This window comes from Euprymna scolopes, chromosome 46, assembly GCF_053919585.1.
Source record: "Euprymna scolopes isolate OS-2025 chromosome 46, ASM5391958v1, whole genome shotgun sequence".
Taxonomy (NCBI): Eukaryota; Metazoa; Mollusca; class Cephalopoda; order Sepiida; family Sepiolidae; genus Euprymna; species Euprymna scolopes.
The window spans coordinates 179947813-179966460 of NC_136527.1; the positions used below are offsets into that span (position 1 = coordinate 179947813).

At 29.1% G+C, this 18648-nt stretch overlaps 1 long non-coding RNA gene across 2 annotated transcripts in view; it reads left to right on the top strand.

Annotated features, from left to right (window-relative positions):
- LOC145271285 (uncharacterized) overlaps nucleotides 1-12912 on the top strand; it is a 54441-nt gene extending 41529 nt beyond the window's left edge. The window contains exons 1-3 of one of the 2 annotated variants that reach the window (XR_013865806.1): nucleotides 2995-3418; nucleotides 4947-5034; nucleotides 10950-12912. This is a non-coding gene — a long non-coding RNA (uncharacterized LOC145271285). Of the gene's footprint in view, nucleotides 1-2994; nucleotides 3419-4946; nucleotides 5035-10949 lie in introns of those variants that run through there. The other variant, XR_013865805.1, reaches the window with a different exon arrangement.
- The last annotated feature ends 5736 nt before the right edge of the window (nucleotides 12913-18648 follow it).

Consider the following 18648-nt stretch of genomic DNA (forward strand, 5'->3'; position numbering starts at 1 on the left):
CTTTAGCTGTGTCACCCTTCTCAGTGCAGATTGTGACTGTCCCTTCACCACAACATACCCGTGATAAGCCATTGATGGTCATAACGCCAACTGGGTTCCTCCGCCACACCGGACAGCAATGGGCACTAACTATAGACCGGGAACACCCCGTGTCTATAAGTGCTGAACACTGCACATCATCAAGTTTAACGCTAATGACAGGCAATCCTGTGTTTATTGGTTGGCAGGGGGCAAGGGTAGCGATAGTACCTTGCCCCCAACTTCGTTTCCCGAACAGTTGCGAGATATGTGCCCAAACTTATTGCAGCGATAGCATTGCACTGGTCTCTTTGATTGTGGATATACACCTCTCCTATCACTCCGGCACTCTTTAGCAAAATGATTGGCCTCCCCACATTTATAGCACACTGGGGTGGCATGCTTATTACTATCTGGAAGAGAGTCCACATTGCCTCCATGTCGAAAACGAGCTGCTGCTGCAATTGGTTCCTGTTCCTTACAGATGTTTCGAGCTCGGGCCAATAACTCATCAGTTGACAATTCATCGATTCTTGATGATGCCCGCAACAGTTTACTGACCTCCTCGGGTAGGCCTACCAAAAAAGCACAGCTTAATATTTTATCGTTGACCCCACCAAACGGTACAGATAATTTTCGCAGGTCGGCTAGGTACATGTCGACTGTTTCCTTGGGTTGAAGTGTCCGGCTCGTGAACTGTTGCCACGCAACAAATGGATCTGTACCAAACGCTGTATACAGGCTCTGCTTGATTTCATCCCAGTCTGGTTAATCCCCGAGTTGTTGGTAGACTGCATAGGCCCCTCCGGTTAGCCTCAAAGGGATAACTGTGGCTGGTTCTTTAATTTTGCACAGTTTACAGATTTTCTCTGCCTTTTCAATCCATTCAACGACAGCCGGTCCAGTGGTAGATCCGTCGAACTCGGGTATTAAGCGAATGTCGAATCTGTCCATTGTTAGTAACCGCACACCAAGCGCCGAAATAGCTTAAAACCAACACAAAGTCAAGTATCTGCAGAATGTCTTCTTGGTTCCTCCTCTTCTCTTTTCTCTCTCCCAACAATCGAACACAGCATATAATAACAAAACTCTAAAGCACGTCTGACAGCACTGACTTCTGCCAACAGTCTGCCCCTCCTCTTAACAACACAGGCTTTTTATATCGCAAAATCGTTCACCTCTATTTGCATATTCTTCTAACTCACGTGATCACTACTCTATAAATAAGAGTCTTGACCATTTCTTTTCTTTCTTTTTATTTATTTTTGGTGACCGACCCGCACGTGGTCTATCCAGGTAAGTCACGCATTTCTCCACATTTCCATGGCAGGTGCTCGTCTGAACTCCAATCTCTGGTCCCCCCTCGCCGATCTTTCACGAAAAACACCCGTCTAGCTGAATCCACTGTGAAAATTTTCCCACACTCTTTATCTGTGCCAAAAAAAAAAAAAAAAAGTGGGTTTCATGAACAAAGCTTCTTTCTTAGAAGTGCACGCCTGTGGAACTCTATTCCGTCTGCCTGCTTCCCACCTGACTACAACTTGGATGTGTTCAAGTCCAACGCTAACGGATTCCTAATGAACCGCCCCCTTAGGTAAACACTTCATCAAATCTCCACACTAACGTAATGTACTTGCAATAACCCTTATCCCTGAGTGGCTTCCGGGCCTTGATAAGTGGTGACCACTGTGTAAAAAAATATATTATGCTGTTCCCACAGACGTAGCAATAGATAGAGAAAACAAAGTTTAAAAAAACAGCTCACTTAGTTTTATGATGACCTGTATTTCTGTTTTTTGTAGTTGAGAAAACGTGTTTTCGTTTACCAAAGCTGCCACCATGTTACGTGTGTAGATTATCGGTATAAAATGAACAAACAACACAGACTTTTTATTGGAAATTTTTAAAAAATATTTTATTCTTTAATTAAATTTCCAAACGACAAATGGAGAAAAAAAAACATGGCGAAAAAAAAATATAAAAAATAATAATAATAATAATAATAATTAATTTCTAAAAAAAAGCCGAGTGAAAATGTTCAGCCCCCCCCCACTCAAAAAAAAAAAAAAACTAAAACAAAAACATCGATTTCAAAAATTTCATTTCCAAAATAAAAAAATATTGAAAATTTTCATAAAAAAAGATTAAGAAAAATTCATTTCTAAAAAAGCCGATTGCAAAAATCTAATTTCCAAATAAACCGAGGAAACGTTTGACTTGAAACATAGTTTTGCAATATCGAAAAAAAAACAACAAAAAAAACAAAAAGAAAAAAAAAAAAACACAATAATAAAAACTATGAAATTATATATTCTAGTTATTTATAATATATAAGTAAAAAAGAAACAAAAAAAATTAAAACGTAAATATATAAACGTCAATAGTGAAAGGAAGTCGGAACTGTTACAAACGGGGACAGTAATGTTGTTCGAGTTTTTTGACTGTCATAACTGAACTGAGTTTGACTGCCAAATTCCCAGCCGAACTGCGAGAAAGAATGTCCGAGAAATGCACGTTCGACATTACCGAGTAGCGATATCTCAGATATTAACAATTTACTAATTACTTACCCCAAGAAATGGTTGAGAGGGTGCAAAACATGGTTATTATCTGCAGATAAACAAGTAACAGCTACTACACTTCCGTCGATGTAAACTGGGTGCCAATTGTATGTCTAACAGGCAGACTAATTTGTAGGGTTACATCTAGAATCACCAGAAAAGTTCATCGTAAATTAAACCGAATCGAATTTGATAACAATAAGTTGCAAGTTACACATAATGTAATCCCACTTCTTGGTCTATATTTTATATTGGGAATTTGAATGACTTCGTCGTTTGTGTATTTTTCTTCCTCTTTATTTCAGTTGTTTATGTGAAATATTCAGTTTCACAATTCTTTTTGTGTGAGGATAATGAAATGTTCAATCTTAAAAATAACGGACCTGATATTTATAATTTCATATATTTCATTTTTTTTTTTTATGAATTGGACACACAAAATAGTAATTTATTAAAGAAATCACAATAAGCCTTAAGTATAATATAATTTGTTTTAGGAAAAGAATTTGGCAAACTTAACTCATGAACGGGCATTTTTACACGAGGAACGAAATAATTATTTCACCGTGTTACGATGACCGAAATTTATTGTTCTTTAGCAGTTGATTTTCTATTTAAATAATTTCACGTTTAAATCATTTTAAAATCGTGTTTTCCATCTTTTAATTTTGATTCTTTTATATTTTCATATATTTTATTACTTAATGAATTGGATACACAAAACAAAAGTTGTATCAATTTTTAAAAGAAATTATAGCAAATCAATTTTTCTGTTTTGAACACAAAGGAAAACGAATTAATCTTGATTTTTTTTTCGTATTAAATTCCTGGAATGAAAGGTAAGTTTTCCCCCTATATTTTGCACTTTTGAAAAAACTCAAATTCAATTCAGTAACTTTTAAAAAATTTAAACATTAAGATAAGTTTATTTTATGGCAATCCAATAAAAATTGATTCCGTAAATAAAAATTATTAATCTCCAATTAGAAACAACTCCTAAAAAATCAATATTCGGGTTTGTATTACTGTACACATAGATTCGAAAAAGTTGTCAAAAAACAAATATATAACAAATAAATGTTATCAAAGGCAAGATAAGTTACTTTTCTACCAAACTGGATATATTTTTCGTGTTTTTATTCAATGTAACATGTTTATTCAGATCGAAAACCATACAGTGTTTACCGATGTATTGGAACATTCAAGATGGCGTCTGATTCTCTCTTTAACACGGTAAATGTGGGAAAAGATGTTATAAATAAAAAAACCGGATAAAATACTGTTAAAAACTCGCTCAATATATGTTACCGTGACATAGCGTGACATATATTCGGCGGGGTTTTAATAGTCTTTTGTATAGTTTTTTATTTATAACACCTTTTTCCATACTTACGGTGTTAAAGAGGGTGTGAAACGCCATCTTGAATTTTCCAATACGTCGGTAAACACTGTATGTTTTTCGAGCTGAATAAATATGTTACATTGAATAAGAACACAAAAAAATATATCCAGTTTGGCAGAAAAAGTAACTTATCTTGCCTTTGATAACATTTATTTGTTATATATTTATTTTTGACAACTATTTCGAATCTATGTGTACAGTAATACAAACTCCAATATTCTATTTGACATTCAGCTTTTTGTTAAAAATGTGTTTAAACTTATGTGATTTCTTAGAAAATAATAATGTTTATCATAAACACAATAATTTATTTCGAATATGGTTTAATTGTTAGACAACTCAACAAACAAAAAAAACTATTTTTTCGTTATTTATTTATTTTTTTTTATTTTTTTTATCTTTTTTCTTACCATTTTAAAAAATCTTTTTTTACGTTTTTTATCATGTCGCTTGAGAATTCCGAAATAATAATGTTTATCATAAACACAATAATTTATTTCGAATATGGTTTAATTGTTAGACAACTCAACAAACAAAAAAAACTATTTTTTCGTTATTTATTTATTTTTTTACATTTTTTTTATCTTTTTTCTTAACATTTTTAAAAATCTTTTTTTTTCGTCTACACTTAAATATCATGTCGCTTGAGAATTCCGTTTGATTTTTTTATTTGTTTTATTCAATTTTATTCCGTTGATTTTTAAATATCATGTCGTTAGTTATTTCTTTTTTTTACATTTTTTTTATTTTTTTCTTAACATTTTTAAAAATCTTTTTTTCCGTCTACACTTAAATATCATGTCGCTTGAGAATTCCGTTTGATTTTTTATTTGTTTTATTCAATTTTATTCCGTTGATTTTTGTTTGTTGTTTTGTTCAATATTCATTTTTTTAGAATGGGAATTAGTTTCTTTTATAATTTTTATATAAAAAAAATACGTATACAACAACTTTGTTTTTTCTAGCACAACGATTAAATGGGAAGATGCGTGTATGATGGTCAACTAAGAAATGCAAGTTCTAAAAGCTGGACGTTTCTTTCTCATCAGTTAAGTAAGTTAATGTTTTAATTAATAAAAAAGTTTCTAAATATTTTCTGATGAATAATTCATGACAATATAAATATGCATATTTTGTGAAATAATGATAAATATGTTGTTGACGGTAACCTCTATTGTTAAATAAAGATAAATATGTTGTTGAAGCCATTTGCAATATGGCAACCTCTATTGTGAGAAAAATAAGTAAAACTTACCGGGCCAGAGGAGGTTGGTGATCGGAGGAGGATCGGGTTCGTTTTTGATTAAACAAAACCGGTGAACGGTTAAAACTTGTTATATCCGCTGCTGCTGCTGCTGCTGCTGCTGCTGCTCTGATAGAAGTATTTGCATCTGAACGATTTTTACCAACTATTTAAAGGATTGCTTCCATTAGGGCAGGGCGTTTTTTTTTTTTAATGACGGGTAGGGAATGAAGGACAATCACTAATTACAACAATCAGAAAGTTGCGTGCACAGGAACCTAGAAGGCGAAACTGTTTGTCTGGCGATTTGTTTCTTACTTCACAAGAACTAACAAACAACTCCCTTTCAAATTCTCCTGTTTGGACTGAAGCCACACTTGATGATCTGTTACACTAATTAAAATATGTTATACTAATTAAAAAAATGATCTTTTCCCTGTTATACTAATTAAAAAAAATGTTATACTAATTAAAAATGATCTTTTCCCTGTTATACTAATTAAAAAATGTTATACTAATTAAAAAATTATCTTTTCCCTGTTATACTAATTAAAATATGTTATACTAATTAAAAAATGATCTTTCCCTTGTTATACTAATTAAAAAATGCTATACTAATTTAAAATGTTATAATAATTAAAATATGATCTTTTCACTGTTATACTAATTAAAAATGAGACCCTATATTTTCTAAACTTTACAACAAATGTCTTGCAGAATCTTGCTTCGCTAATAGTTGGAAAACTATTTCTGTTGTACAAGAATTCTTGTGAAAAATACCGACCCTCCCAATTCTTGCTCTACTAGTATCCTTCCACTCATCACTAAAATTTATGGAACATTATTTAATCAAGCATTAGTCTCCCACTTTGCAAAAGCTAATCTCTCTGATAAACAGTATGTAAGTTGGCAATGTCGTTCTACTGCAGATAATTTGACATTCATTTCTGAATGCATATTCCATGCACTGGATTTAGTGGACAAAGCTAGGGCTGCAGCTATTGATATCTCCAAGGCCTCAGACAAAGTCGGACACGAAGAACTCCTGATGAAAACTAAATGCTGTGGTATAAGTCGATGTATGCTAAATATAATTAGATCCTTCTTAGCCAATAGGACCATCCAAATTGTCATTGATGTATGCACGTTCAAGCAGCATAACATTAATATGAGAGGGCCTAAGAGGTCGATCCTTGAACCCCTACTATTCCTGATATTCATTTACCATTACAAGAAACCTCCCCAACCATCGATATCCACGATAAATACCACCATACCTGAGATTTCATCCTTCAAATTTCTTGGCTTAACAATCACATGCAAATTAAATTTGAACAAATGCATTGACGACATTGCAAAGGCTGCTGCAAAGAATGTGGGTTCCCTCTCTCAAGCTAGACTACTACTCACACCTCTACAAGGCCACCATAGATGGAGCATTGTTGCTGGTGCATCTACCATTAGTCTCTCCCTCATGGAGAATGTCCAAAGAAGAATAACCAATCTAATATATCCCACTTTTTGTCAACTAAGTTCCAACCCCTTTCCCATCGCCGCAATTTCTATGCCTGGTTTACAATATTATAATGGAATGTAATCTGATGAACTCACACCTCTTGTGTCCCCTCGACGTGCATATGCTCTACAGATTCTTTTAGCAATAAAATCACACATCTTCACTGTCGAGCTTTCTACACATTTTAAGAATTCCTTTCCTGCTGCATACTTCCCTGAATGGATTGATATGTAGAATTTTAAATGTAATGTGAACCAACATCCTGTTCATCTTTCTTAAGCAGGGTCCCAAATAGAGGGTGAACATGAGTAAAAAAACATATATCCTAATCATCGGTCATATTTAGGGAACGTCATTTCAGATATGGAAGTTTACTGTAAATACTCAGTAAGCCGTCCCAGACCAAATGTCAGCCGACCTAGAGGGCAGGTGTGGATGGATATGTTCTGGTCAGCTGTCTCTCAATGAAATACACAGATGCCTGTTGTAAAGTGAGGGATTTCTGAGTGTCAGCCACAATAAAAGCTGACGATATATATATATATATATATATATATATATATATATATATATATATATATATATATAAAGATATGAAGAAATGTAAAAATAAAAAAAAGTATAAATATATATATATATATACCTTTTTTATTTTTACATTTCTCCATGATATCTTTTTTATATACATCGAGGGTATGGATGTATGGTCCAAGCATTTTTTTCATATCAAAGTGTCAGCGGGTTTCGACTGTAAACTTTTCGTGTAATCATTTACACATCTTCAAGAATTTGTGCGAGAGATTTGCTGGTAAATATCGAGAGGATTTATTTAAATAATAGCTGGTTTGCAAACAAAGGTGTGGTTGGGGTCAGTGGGTCTGATGACGCTGTTATTGTTGGTGGCTGTAGTGGTAGGGTTAGTATCATGGGGAACGGGAGAGTGTGCCAGTTCTAGGGTCAGTGGCAGGATCAGGTTGAGTGAGAGGGGAGTTATAAAAGGCATTTAAGTATGTTAGTTCTATATATATATATATATATATATATATATATATATATATATATATATATATATATCAGGTTAAATGTATTCAAGACGAAAGTCGCCTCCAAAACCTGTGGATGGTCTTAACCACTATTCGCACATCAGTTTTTTTTTTACATTGGCGTCACCACTTATCAAGGCCGATAGGCCATTCAAGGATAAGGGTTAAAGAGTGTAGAGTAGTCAAAAGGACAATATAGTAATCGATAGTAATGGAAGTTCGGTAAATTTGTTAACTTAAGTGGAACAGCTCATCAGAAACTTGTTCACGTTGAACTTGAAGACAACCATATTATAGACAACTGGAAAGCAGGAAAACGGAAGACAATTCCACAGGCGTGCAGTTCTAAGAAAGAAGCTTTGATCATGGAATCTATGTTTAGGTTTAGGCACAGATTATTTATAATGTTTTCAGCTAGTCTAGTGTTTCTTGTGAAAGTTTGGCGAGGGGGGGACCATAGATTAAAGCTCAGTCGAACACTTTCCATGGAAATAACGATAAAGCAGAGACAAACGCGCAATATCTCTTCTGTGAGATAGAGGTTGCAGTGAAGAGAAAAGGACATCTCCCACCAGGCCACCAAATCTATTTTGAACCCTATCAAGGCAGGACAAGTCTTTTCTAGCAGCTGCTGCCTATATGTGGCAACAGTGTTCCATCCCTGGACGTATCTGGCTCTTATATAGATAGAGAATTGCATCAGCAGTGAGATATCTACTGGATCGATAGAAGGATCCGACCATTTTTTTCAACACAGTTGTACTTTTTGCTTAGCAAAGTATAATGTGCGTTTTATGATGCTGGATGTGTGTGATTTGCTTACTTTTAAAGTTATATGCAGTAGAATTTGCTCAACATTAAATTTTAAATTACTGCTTCATCGTTGTGGCACTCTTGCCAGTTGGTCAACTTTATTTTCTCCTGTCTTTTCTAGTGCCACATCTACCTTTAGCTCATAATCTCGAAACAAGCCATGAGCTAACTTCATGTCAACATTTACTTGCTTGTGTAGAGAATTGTGATTTCCCTTTCTAAGTATCTGTTGTCCATCGCTAAATGTAGACTGAACATGTCTTGATATGTAGAATCTTCATCTGCCGCTGGAACAATGCCAGTTTAACTCATTTTAACATTTAACATCCAGTTTTAACTAATTAATATGCTGTACATTATTCGCTGGGTGCAAACAGCTCGCCTCCTCACTGACATCATTTAGCCTCTAGCACAAGTCATGAAGTTATGAGTTGTTTGAGAAGTCAGTAGATAAGAATCAGAAAGTCTATACGGTGTATCTAGTCATAAAAATGTTTTGTCACTATAAATAGAACTGCTTTGTAGATAGTTTTGAAGACTCTGATTTCTTGATAAAAAATATGGAAGACTTCATATATTTTCATGAAATCATAAAACCTACATGGATTTCTTTTTTTTCTTTTTGGTGATGCCTTATCATGTGTTTGATGATTCTTGCATCAGGCATTTAATTTTACTTGATTATTAGTTGAAGGCTTTTTTATAACCAGCGCTTCAAAGAAAAACACTTGTCTGAAAAACCATTAAAACCAGACATGTTTTTTTGCTGCTGATTTACTCGTTGCTGCATCTAATGAAAAAGCGAAGGTACTTCTGGAGTTGAACAGTGCAAATGTTTTTAGACTAACAATTAAAATTACACCAGTCTGAGCCAACACTCCAACCAAGTTGTTTGAGTGAAACAGAATGCAGAAATAAAATATGTAAAATAATTTACCTAAGAATAAAAATAAATGGTGATGACAGTTCTTCTGAAATTGCAAAAACCAATGCAGTATGTAGACGATTGTTTAGATTTTTATATAATTCAGAAACATTGACATCATACTAATAGCACATTTCCAAGCTAAATATCTTCTACAAATTTTGCCAGTGAAGAACGTGTGCTCATTCAATCCGTTATAAGTTTGCAGGCATGGATTTATTTTCAAATATAAGATTACAGGGATTGATATATATTAATATTAATCGCAGGTTTTCTGGTCATGGCATATATAATAATTACTAATAGCACATAATAGCTAAATATCTTCTGGCATATATTGAGAATAAATGATGACATCATTTTTAAAAAAGCTGATGTTTGGTGAAATTGATATCGATGTACAGAGTGTTATGATATATATATATATATTCCAAGCTAAATATCTTCTACAAATTTTGCCAGTGAAGAATGTGTGCTCATTCAATCTGCTATAAGGATTTATTTTCAAATATAAGATTATTGATTGATAACAGGTTTTCTGGTCATAGAATATATGTAGAATGAACGATGACAGAATTAAAAAAAAAGCTGATGTTTGGTGAAATTGATATCGAAGTACAGAGTGTTATGAGATATTTTTTAAAGATTAATTGAAACGTAACATGTCAGTAAATATATATCCGGGAAACTTTCAGGCAACAGACTGCATATCTGTTAAAGTGTCAAACTAGAGGATACAAATGAAAAAAAAATCTCACCCGCAAAGTCTTAGAGAAAATAAACAAAAATGTAAAACGTAACATGTAAATATCCGGGAAACTTTCATGCAACATATTGCATATCTGTTAAAGAGTCACACTAGACAAATGACAAAAATTTCTCACCTGCAATGTCTTAGAGAAAATAAACAAAAGCGTAAATATACAACTCCAAATAAGCACGTGCGTTACAATGCAAATCCCAAGGAGAATTAAAGTGCAAGAATGAGAGTTCATTTTAGACATATATATATATATATATATATATATATATATATATATATATATATATATATATATATATTCAGTATATATTTGTGGCATATCCTAAGAAATACATGTATCGAAAATAGAATATATATATATATATATATATATTTGTCTCGATTATAGCTTCTTCGATTAATTTTAACAAAATGTCATTCTTAAAGATCAGACGGAACCAGTAATTGTCACTAAGTGCTTACTCCATACTCCCTTAAACTCACAAATTCAAATATACTAAGTATCCCAAATATAAATTATATTTTCATTATATTCAAATATTTTTAACATAGTCAGATAGATAATTGCAAAATATATAATCTTCCAAAATTATTTTACAGTATGGACAAAAAAACTTAACGATGATACTACTAATAATTAATTTCATTTATTTTTTTATTCACAGGTGTTCCTGCTTGAAAACCTTTATTGAATGTTAATGGATCATCATTTTCTTTAAAGATCTTTCTATAGATATGTAGAAAATAATAGAACCATCTGGATACTATTTTTTAACTGTATATATCCGGATATTATTATTTAACAGATTTTCTGAAATAGTTGAGAAACTGGAGTTACACAATGAGGACAAGCAAAATTCTGATATTCATATTGGAAAAAATCAAAGTTAGTGAACGATATGAAAATACACAATGAACAAAATTATTGTTAACTCTATGGATATTTTTGTTCTAAAAAATCTACATTAATGGCACATGTAAGAACTCACACCTGCAAAAAGCCACATTCTTGTGAAGTGTGTGTTTTTTCTTGTTCTCAAAAATCAACATTAGATCAACATATGAGAACTCACACTGGAGAAAAGCCATATACTTGTGAAGTGTGTGGATATTCTTTTTCGCACAAATCAACGTTAGTGACACATATAAGAACTCACACTGGGGAAAAGCCATATTCTTGTGGACAATGTAAATATTCTTGTTCACAAAAATCAGCGTTAGTGTCACATATGAAGATACACTCTGGGGAAAAGCGACATTGTTGTGAAGTGTGTAGATATTCTTGTTCTAAAAAATCAAATTTAATAAGGCATATGAAATCTCACACTGGGGAAAAGCCACATTCTTGTGAAGTGTGTGGATATTCTTGTTCTCAAAAACTACGTTAGATCAACATATTAGAACTCACACTGGCGAAAAACCATATTCTTGTGAAGTGTGTGGATATTCTTGTTCTCAAACATCAAAATTAGTGAGACATAAAAGAACTCATACTGGCGAAAAGTCACATTCTTGTGAAGTATGTGGATATTCTTGTATTGAAGCAGCAACATTAGTGAGACACATAAGAACTCACACAGGGGAAAAGCCATATACTTGTGACGTGTGTGGATATTCCTATTCTCGAAAATCACATATACGGACTCACATGAAAAAAATACACAATAAATAAAAGCAAAACCCATGCATAACAATGTTCTACAAACTCACATTATGAAAAGTTCCAAAAGGTATTATATTTAAAGGTAACTATCTCAAAGGTTACATAGGTCAAAGATTACATAGTTCAAAGGTTACATAGGTCAAAGGTTACATAGGTCAAAGGTTACATAGGTCAAAGGCTAAAAGATCACTGTTTAGATTGGAAAGGGAATATCTCAAAAGAATTGTTTAATGACGGCAAAATCGTTGACAGTTAAACAAACTACATTTGTTGTTGGAGCAAATAAGATAATTTATAGGAAATATCGAAACAATCTTTGGAAGGCCAAACTGTTATGAATAAAAAAAACTAATAGAAGCTATGGAACGGGCAAGGTATTCTTATTAAATCATCTCATATTTTGATCGTAATATAAGAAAAAACATTCTTACGAAATGTGGGAATATATTTTTCTCAGAAACAAAGTTTAGTAAAAAATACACAAAAAAATAAATGCTATGTTTTTGCAAACCACTCGCCTTATGAAAAAATCAAATTTATTGACCTAATTAGTTGATCGCTATTACTATAATGGTTAGAAAATCGCAATGAAATAAATAATTGTTCATTAACAGCTGAAAAAATACAATTAACGCCATTTGTAGGAGTAAATATTTGTTTTTAGAAAACTTGAAAAGAGTATTCCGTGTTCAAACATGTATTGATAAATATCCCAGAACACTACTTTTATAATATATTAGAAAGAATGTATATCAATATAGGGGGTAATAAAGGGTTGTTTAATAACAGTATAGTGAACGAAAGCCAAACTGTTGTGAAACCACTTACGGCAGTTATGAAATTATCTCATAAACTCATCTGGTATTTTGAAAACAAATCTCAAAAAGGTAACCACGTGATGCATTCAAACTGATGTAATATAAAATATAAAGAAGGATCTCAGGATATAACAGCAACAGATAAAATAATAATTAATTTACAAAAACAATATTTTCACACATTATTTCAATGTTCATATTATTTGTAATAAATGTGTTGTGAAAATAACTAATTTACAAAAACAATATTTTCACACAATATTTCAATGTTCATATTATTTGTAATAAATGCGCAATGAAAATAACTAATTTACAAAAACAATATTTGTGTTGTGAAAATAACTAATTTACAAAAACAATATTTGTGTTGTGAAAATAACTAATTTACAAAAACAATATTTTCACACATTATTTCAATGTTCATATTATTTGTAATAAATGTGTTGTGAAAATAACTAATTCACAAAAACAATATTTGTGTTGTGAAAATAACTAATTTACAAAAACAATATTTTCACACATTATTTCAATGTTCATATTATTTGTAATAAATGTGTTGTGAAAATAACTAATTTACAAAAACAATATTTTCACACATTATTTCAATGTTCATATTATTTGTAATAAATGCGCAATGAAAATAACTAATTTACAAAAACAATATTTGTGTTGTGAAAATAACTAATTTACAAAAACAATATTTGTGTTGTGAAAATAACTAATTTACAAAAACAATATTTTCACACATTATTTCAATGTTCATATTATTTGTAATAAATGTGTTGTGAAAATAACTAATTTACAAAAACAATATTTCACACATTATTTCAATGTTCATATTATTTGTAATAAATGTGTTGTGAAAATAACTAATTCACAAAAACAATATTTGTGTTGTGAAAATAACTAATTTACAAAAACAATATTTGTGTTGTGAAAATAACTAATTTACAAAAACAATATTTGTGTTGTGAAAATAACTAATTTACGAAAACAATATTTTCACACATTATTTCAATGTTCATATTATTTGTAATAAATGTGTTGTGAAAATAACTAATTTACAAAAACAATATTTTCACACATTATTTCAATGTTCATATTATTTGTAATAAATGCGCAATGAAAATAACTAATTTACAAAAACAATATTTGTGTTGTGAAAATAACTAATTTACAAAAACAATATTTTCACACATTATTTCAATGTTCATATTATTTGTAATAAATGTGTTGTGAAAATAACTAATTTACAAAAACAATATTTTCACACATTATTTCAATGTTCATATTATTTGTAATAAATGTGTTGTGAAAATAACTAATTTACAAAAACAATATTTTCACACATTATTTCAATGTTCATATTATTTGTAATAAATGTGTTGTGAAAATAACTAATTTACAAAAACAATATTTTCACACATTATTTCAATGTTCATATTATTTGTAATAAATGCGCAATGAAAATAACTAATTTACAAAAACAATATTTGTGTTGTGAAAATAACTAATTTACAAAAACAATATTTTCACACATTATTTCAATGTTCATATTATTTGTAATAAATGTGTTGTGAAAATAACTAATTTACAAAAACAATATTTTCACACATTATTTCAATGTTCATATTATTTGTAATAAATGTGTTGTGAAAATAACTAATTTACAAAAACAATATTTTCACACATTATTTCAATGTTCATATTCTTTGTAATAAATGTGTTGTGAAAATAACTAATTTACAAAAACAATATTTTCACACATTATATCAATGTTCATATTCTTTGTAATAAATGCGCAATGAAAATAACTAATTTACAAAAACAATATTTGTGTTGTGAAAATAACTAATTTACAAAAACAATATTTTCACACATTATTTCAATGTTCATATTATTTGTAATAAATGTGTTGTGAAAATAACTAATTTACAAAAACAATATTTTCACACATTATTTCAATGTTCATATTATTTGTAATAAATGTGTTGTGAAAATAACTAATTTACAAAAACAATATTTTCACACATTATTTCAATGTTCATATTCTTTGTAATAAATGCGCAATGAAAATAACTAATTTACAAAAACAATATTTGTGTTGTGAAAATAACTAATTTACAAAAACAATATTTTCACACATTATTTCAATGTTCATATTATTTGTAATAAATGTGTTGTGAAAATAACTAATTTACAAAAACAATATTTTCACACATTATTTCAATGTTCATATTATTTGTAATAAATGTGTTGTGAAAATAACTAATTTACAAAAACAATATTTTCACACATTATTTCAATGTTCATATTATTTGTAATAAATGTGTTGTGAAAATAACTAATTTACAAAAACAATATTTTCACACATTATTTCAATGTTCATATTATTTGTAATAAATGCGCAATGAAAATAACTAATTTACAAAAACAATATTTGTGTTGTGAAAATAACTAATTTACAAAAACAATATTTTCACACATTATTTCAATGTTCATATTATTTGTAATAAATGTGTTGTGAAAATAACTAATTTACAAAAACAATATTTTCACACATTATTTCAATGTTCATATTATTTGTAATAAATGTGTTGTGAAAATAACTAATTTACAAAAACAATATTTTCACACATTATTTCAATGTTCATATTCTTTGTAATAAATGTGTTGTGAAAATAACTAATTTACAAAAACAATATTTTCACACATTATTTCAATGTTCATATTATTTGTAATAAATGTGTTGTGAAAATAACTAATTTACAAAAACAATATTTTCACACATTATTTCAATGTTCATATTCTTTGTAATAAATGTGTTGTGAAAATAACTAATTTACAAAAACAATATTTTCACACATTATTTCAATGTTCATATTATTTGTAATAAATGTGTTGTGAAAATAACTAATTTACAAAAACAATATTTTCACACATTATTTCAATGTTCATATTCTTTGTAATAAATGTGTTGTGAAAATAACTAATTTACAAAAACAATATTTTCACACATTATTTCAATGTTCATATTCTTTGTAATAAATGTGTTGTGAAAATAACTAATTTACAAAAACAATATTTTCACACATTATTTCAATGTTCATATTCTTTGTAATAAATGTGTTGTGAAAATAACTAATTTACAAAAACAATATTTTCACACATTATTTCAATGTTCATATTCTTTGTAATAAATGCGCAATGAAAATAACTAATTTACAAAAACAATATTTTCACACATTATTTCAATGTTCATATTCTTTGTAATAAATGCGCAATGAAAATAACTAATTTACAAAAACAATATTTGTGTTGTGAAAATAACTAATTTACAAAAACAATATTTTCACACATTATTTCAATGTTCATATTATTTGTAATAAATGTGTTGTGAAAATAACTAATTTACAAAAACAATATTTTCACACAATATTTCAATGTTCATATTCTTTGTAATAAATGTATTGTGAAAATAACTAATTTACAAAAACAATATTTTCACACATTATTTCAATGTTCATATTCTTTGTAATAAATGTGTTGTGAAAATAACTAATTCACAAAAACAATATTTTTACACAATATTTCAATGTTCATATTCTTTGTAATAAATGTGTTGTGAAAATAACTAATTTACAAAAACAATATTTTCACACATTATTTCAATGTTCATATTATTTGTAATAAATGTGTTGTGAAAATAACTAATTTACAAAAACAATATTTTCACACATTATTTCAATGTTCATATTCTTTGTAATAAATGTGTTGTGAAAATAACTAATTTACAAAAACAATATTTTCACACATTATTTCAATGTTCATATTATTTGTAATAAATGTGTTGTGAAAATAACTAATTTACAAAAACAATATTTTCACACATTATTTCAATGTTCATATTATTTGTAATAAATGCGCAATGAAAATAACTAATTTACAAAAACAATATTTGTGTTGTGAAAATAACTAATTTACAAAAACAATATTTTCACACATTATTTCAATGTTCATATTATTTGTAATAAATGTGTTGTGAAAATAACTAATTTACAAAAACAATATTTTCACACATTATTTCAATGTTCATATTATTTGTAATAAATGTGTTGTGAAAATAACTAATTTACAAAAACAATATTTTCACACATTATTTCAATGTTCATATTCTTTGTAATAAATGTGTTGTGAAAATAACTAATTTACAAAAACAATATTTTCACACATTATTTCAATGTTCATATTATTTGTAATAAATGTGTTGTGAAAATAACTAATTTACAAAAACAATATTTTCACACATTATTTCAATGTTCATATTCTTTGTAATAAATGTGTTGTGAAAATAACTAATTTACAAAAACAATATTTTCACACATTATTTCAATGTTCATATTCTTTGTAATAAATGTGTTGTGAAAATAACTAATTTACAAAAACAATATTTTCACACATTATTTCAATGTTCATATTATTTGTAATAAATGTGTTGTGAAAATAACTAATTTACAAAAACAATATTTTCACACATTATTTCAATGTTCATATTCTTTGTAATAAATGTGTTGTGAAAATAACTAATTTACAAAAACAATATTTTCACACATTATTTCAATGTTCATATTCTTTGTAATAAATGTGTTGTGAAAATAACTAATTTACAAAAACAATATTTTCACACATTATTTCAATGTTCATATTCTTTGTAATAAATGCGCAATGAAAATAACTAATTTACAAAAACAATATTTTCACACATTATTTCAATGTTCATATTCTTTGTAATAAATGCGCAATGAAAATAACTAATTTACAAAAACAATATTTGTGTTGTGAAAATAACTAATTTACAAAAACAATATTTTCACACATTATTTCAATGTTCATATTATTTGTAATAAATGTGTTGTGAAAATAACTAATTTACAAAAACAATATTTTCACACAATATTTCAATGTTCATATTCTTTGTAATAAATGTATTGTGAAAATAACTAATTTACAAAAACAATATTTTCACACATTATTTCAATGTTCATATTCTTTGTAATAAATGTGTTGTGAAAATAACTAATTCACAAAAACAATATTTTTACACAATATTTCAATGTTCATATTCTTTGTAATAAATGTGTTGTGAAAATATATTATTAAAAAAAACACTCTTTTTACACATTATTTCAATGTTCCTGTACTTTGTAATAAATGTGTTTTGAAAATAACTAATTCATAAAAACAATATTCTTACACATTACTTCAATGTTCATTTTCTTTGTAATAATTTTTTTGTGGAAATAAGTCATTTAAATAAATATTTTTACACATTATATCAATGTTCATGTTCTTTGTAATAAATATGTTTCGAAAATAATTAATTTACAAAAACAATATTTTTACTTATTATGTAACAAAAACTCATGACGGTAAAAAGCGTTTCAATAAATAACAGATGTAAGTTGTCTCCTATTCTCGTCATTAGCATAGACAATTAATAGTGAGTTCATACTGAGAACCGTCATTTGGGTGTGCATATATATTTCAGAGTGTTTATATATCTGTAGCAGAATTAGCAGTAACCAAAATGAGAAATAGAGCTTACCTCGGATACGTCTGTTTTGGGTTGAGCGAAAGAGAGAGTTTCAAGATGGTGTCCATGGGCTTTTATTAGCGTTTACCCAATGTGATTATCGTTGAATCACGTCTGCTCTCGCGAGATTATACAAATATGTCGTTCCCGGCCGCTATAAAGGCAGGACACTGGAAAGGAGAGGGGGCGTTCTGCAGATTGTGTGTAGGTGATTCTGGCGAGTAGAGTGTGATTGTTACGACCCACGTGTCTGCGAGAAGCGAGTTTTTATTCCGTCTGTTTTTAGTTGT